The following is a 5,863-nucleotide window of genomic DNA, read 5'->3' on the forward strand; positions in this document are numbered from 1 at the left end:
TGGATATAATGAATTGTTAATTAAAATATCATTGGGAATTGTACATTCATTCGTCGTCATTTGGACCCCCCAACATTCCCTTCACCTATATCCAATAGTTAATTCGCAAATTATTTTATCTCTTCAACATGTAAGGATTGACATCCAACTGTGAGCCTTGTGTTTTTTTTATAGTTTAAGTACGTTTCACTTTGACAAGATGTAGGAAGAACTACTTGAAGTGTAATTTAAAATAAACACGAACAAAAGTCTATACAATTTAACTATTTGTTTAACAAAAGTATTATAAATTTAGTATTTACAACTCCCCAAATACTTCCTTGTATACAAGGTTTATACTTTAATTTTTAGTATTTCGGTGTTGTCAAAGATTAATATAAAAAGGAATAAATTGGTTTTTTTTTAATAGCTAATAATTGAACACTTAGAAACATCAATTGACTTATATGAATTGTTAACGATTCATAGAGTCGTAACTTGTATACACTCTAATCTTGACTTGAACTTGTTATGACTTGAACTCAAGATGCTAATAACCCATATTAGCTCAAACATGTTCTAAATCTTGACAAGAACTTGCACAGCAATACATTTTGGCATGCCTAACTACATATCCATATGGTTGCTAATAACAGTCCGGATGTGGCAACCATTTGATATAGTGACGCATTTTATTTTCCATTAGTAAGATACTAATAATGTATTAATCTTTTAATACATACAAAAGGTGAACTAAATAATTTTTAGTGGTTCGTAAATATATAGTAGTTCTCATTGAGCCCAACAGTATGTATAAATCTTAAATTATTGGTTTTAGTTATTGATCTATATTAATAATCTTTATATCCACGAAGACAAGTGTCTCCAACATATGATATATTGATAATACAAAATCAAATTGCACAATGACCTTGGATAGATAATAGTTTAATATATTATAGAAACATAGCTTTCTTTTTACAGTATTCTTTGGAAATGAGTTTAGATAAGCACATAAATGTATATTATTTTAAAATATAAAGTTTGATAATATTGGAAAGTATACAAATTTGTTAAATTTCGTTGACATTGGTGATTTAATTACCTATGATATTAAATTTAAATTAAAAATATGGAAACATATTAAATAGAATTTGACCAATAATGATAACCAGAGAAATATATTAAAACGATTTTGAAAATGATTCAAAATCATGGAAATTTATTAAATACACTTTGACCAACAACAATATAAGATTAATTATATAAAAAACAATTAAATTACATGAATTGTGAAAAATACAAAAATACATGAATAATAAAAATATATACATCTAATCTTTTACAAAAAGTAAGACATTTTTACAACAAATACTCCATCCATGACATAGAATTTCTATTTGGGAGCCATAAGGTGAAATGATAAAATTAAATAAATGTTAAATAATATATTATTCTAACTAAACGGAACTTTAGTTATTAACCGGAATAATCATAATTAAATACAATAACAGTTAATGTAAAATAATAGTAAAAATTACCAATTATGGAATATTTGAATTGTGTGAACAAATGTAAAATTGTTGTTATAATGTATAGCCGAAATAATTACCAATAGCCGGAAAAATTGATATTGCAATTACTATAACCTGAATAATTAACAATAACAAATATAATTTAATTCAAATGGAAACATAGCTTTCTTTTTACATTATTCTTTGAAAATGAGTTTAGATAAGCACGTAAATGTGTATTATTTTAAAATATAAAGTTTGATAATATTGGAAAGTATACAAATTTGTTAAATTTCGTTGACATTGGTGATTTATTTGCCTGTGATATTAAATTTAAATTAAAAATATGGAAACATATTAAATAGAATTTGACCAATAATGATAACCAGATAAATATATTAAAACGATTTTGAAAATGATTCAAAATCATGAAAATTAATTAAATACACTTTGACCAACAACAATATAAGATTAATTATATAAAAGTTAATTAAATTACATGAATTGTGAAAATACAAAAATACATGAATAATACAAATATATACATCTAATCTTGAACAAAAAGTAAGACATTTTTACAACAAATACTCTATCCATGACATTAGCATTTCTAGTTGGGAGCCATAAGCTGAAATGAAAAAATTAAATAAATGTTAAATAATATATTATTCTAACTAAACGGAACTTATGTTATTAACCGGAATAATCATAATTAAATACAATAACAATTAATGTAAAATAATAGAAAAAAGTACCAATTATGGAATATTTGAATTATGTGAATAAATGTAAAATTGTTGTTATAATGTATAGCCGGAATAATTACCAATAGCCGAAAAAATTGATATTACATTGACTATAACCTGAATAATTAACAATAACAAAAATAATTTACTTCCAAATGGATGTAACAGAAATAATAAAAATAATAAAACCAATAATTTAAATGGCAAAGAAATGAATGAACAATGAAATAATGAATAATATGAAAATCTGGAATTATAGTATTTTCCAAACCAGAAACCCGTAATAGTTCAACATCTCCATTAAATCTTTGATTTTGATATGAACCTAAAAAGATTATAAGAAAATTATATAATAATTAAAATCAATACAAACAAAAAAGAGAAAAGAAAAAGAATTGTTAATGAAATAATGAATAATATGAGAATCGGCAATTAAAGTATCAAATAAAACCTTACCGGAAAATAATTAATATTTCTTGCCGGAATTGGTTCAAGATGGTGATGTATTTTGGCTCCATTTTCCTAGTGGTTAAAAAATAAAAAAAATGCAAAGTTGATTTATGAACAATATGAATTTTAAGCCGAAAAATACATTACAAAATGGGAGGAAATAAAAAGAACAAAATTTAAAAACCTTAAAAAGAAAGTAAATCGTTGTTGCTAAGAAAGTTTGGATAGTGTAAGAATGAGCGTATGAATGCTAAGTATTTATACACGAATTTTGTATTGTATTAGAAAGAATAATTTAGGAAAAGTCAATTAACTTAAAATAAGGACGACAATAAGGTAATTACGATTAATGAATTTTGAAATTTTTTAATTTTGAATGAAAAATTCATAAATTAGGGAACAATGGTGAAAACCTTAAATGTAATGTTTCTAAAATAATTCTATACTATATTTAAATTTAGACTATACTTAAATAGGGAATTAAAGTCTCTAAAGTTACTAACGTAAAAATATAAATTAACTTTACGTATTTACTATTATATAAAAATATGTATTTGAATGCCATCAAATATAATGATTGAACAAATATAATAGGTTATATCTAAAATACAAATTTACGGTATATATTTATATACTGAATACCCTGATTGAAAATTATAAAATTATTGAAAATAATGTAATAGGTTATATATAAACTATAAAATTACGATATATATCAGCATTTAAATAATTCTAAACTTAATATAAGGTGTGAAAAAATAGCTAACTAATATGGTTTTAATTTATTAACATTAAAACATTTTAAATATAATTGAACTGTATTATCAATTAGAATAATATGAATTAGAATTTGAATATTTAAAAGTATAAATCAAAACAATATATTTATATCAATGTTTACTTAATTTAGAAGCATTAAATGGGTCAACAGTTGTATTTATAGTAAACACTTAAATGCTTAATCAAATATTCAAATCATTATTCAAATAATATACAACTTATAATTAAAATATACAACTTTTAATTAAAATATACAATTATCGTAAATAAATAATTCCATAATCAAAAAGGTGATTAATTGATAATTTGCGAAATTATACTAAAATGGGTCAAATTTTATATTTAAATAATTAACTGCTAATTTAGAATAAGTTAATGGGTCAAAATCCGTTGTATAATTGTTAAAACTTAATGACCGTAATTAAGTCAGTGGGTCAATGGGTTAATGGGTCAATGGGTCAACACCCGTAATAATAGTAAAACTTAATGATTGTTAATTAATTCAAATTTACATTCAAATTTACACCATAATTTATACAATAATTAATTCAAATTTACAAATTAATTACATTCAAAGAATAGATAATAATTAATTCAATTTTCCAAATTTCATAATTAAACCATTTCCTTAATCAAATGGGTTATCCTTTCCTAAATTTAACATGAATGGTTCAAACCTTTACAACTTTATGAATTTGTACAAACCTTTACATATATATAATAACAAAATATTAGCAAAAAAATATAATAATTATACCTCAAATCACAAAACTCCATTGTTCTTCAGTTTTGATGTTGAGCTTCCCTTAAGAATGAGTTCTTACTATTAAAAAACTTGGTAACATGTCCGATGACATCTAGAAATAAAATATATAAATAATTATACATATAATGAGGGTTATTATGTTTAAAGTTAGTCACAAAATATTTAATAATCAAAATGAGGTGGTAAAAAATAAATACAAATAAACTATAGTTCCATTATGTGGAAAGTTTTTGGCTTTTATGTCATCAAAAGTAACAAATTTCAGCCCATACAAGTGGCCTTCAAATTCATAGGAATTAGAGAGATGCGTCTCGGCCGCAAAACAAAGTTTGTGTGGGCAATCGATGTATTTGTAAGTAGACATATTTGCACCGATCCGGTATCATAAGTCATATCGTTTCTACTTTTTCGGGAAAACCGGTCTTCGGGTATCTAGGCATGGTTTATGCCATGATCAGTATAGGTGTTCCTGGATCTCTTGTTTGGGCTCATCATATGTTTACTGTGGGCTTAGACGTTGATACCCGTGCCTACTTCACCGCAGCTACCATGATCATAGCTGTCCCCACTGGAATCAAAATCTTTAGTTGGATCGCTACCATGTGGGGGGGTTCGATACAATACAAAACACCCATGTTATTTGCTGTAGGGTCCATCTTTTTGTTCACCATAGGGGGGCTCACTGGAATAGTTCCGGCAAATTCTGGGCTAGACATTGCTCTACATGATACTTATTATGTGGTTGCACATTTCCATTATGTACTTTCTATGGGAGCCGTCATCAAGTGAATGAAGTCTAATTCCCATTCCGGTCCGGCCCAGGCCTGCTCGTTATCCGAGTGTAGTCAGCAAAAGCAAAGAGAAAAAAATGACGTAACGTAGGACCAATAAGATTGAATCCTCTGAGAGAGAATGGATTCAGAGTATACTTATTATATATATTGATCGAGGAGAGCGGGGAATAATCCGGATAGGAATCGAAATCGTTGCGTACTAGCTTCAGTGGGAATAAGTAAGTGTCAAGTTAAGGAGAACTAATATTGACCGGGGAAAAAAAAGGGAAAAAAGTAAAGTCTAAGCGCATAAGATGTCCCTGCAGTCTATATGCGACGAATAGACTCCGAACATACTTTCTTTCCTGATAAAAAAATGCTTTGAAAATAGATTTCAATCTCAGTTTAGGAAGGTACCTTCATGGCTTCGATCAAACTATCAACTGACCGACAGGCTGGACCACTGGACATACCTACATACGGACTGCAGACAAACAGATACGAATTCTACCCTCCGGCTATTACACATGACCAGAGGAAGGAAAGGCTAACCTATACCTATATGACTCCTACTCTTATTGATGAATGTGGGTGTTGATACCTCTTCCAGTCTTCTTTTTCATGCCCACCAGGCCAAAGAAAAGTCAAATGAGCGAGGAAGGTTATAGCAAAGCGCACGAAATAGAATCTATATGAGCGGGCATTCATTCTTTCAGCGGGGGTTGCTAATGCTAATACCAGAGGAGAGTAGTTCCCCAGCGACGATAGGTGATATCTGTGACCCAACTCACGTACCACTTGAATCGGCGAACAACCGAACCCTTGGGACCTTCTTCAACCCCAGGATGTGATGAG

Source organism: Bidens hawaiensis, unplaced genomic scaffold (assembly GCF_021521415.1).
Source record: "Bidens hawaiensis isolate Kalapana, Puna unplaced genomic scaffold, B.hawaiensis_p1.1 tig00002735_1, whole genome shotgun sequence".
In the NCBI taxonomy this organism is placed as follows: domain Eukaryota; kingdom Viridiplantae; phylum Streptophyta; class Magnoliopsida; order Asterales; family Asteraceae; genus Bidens; species Bidens hawaiensis.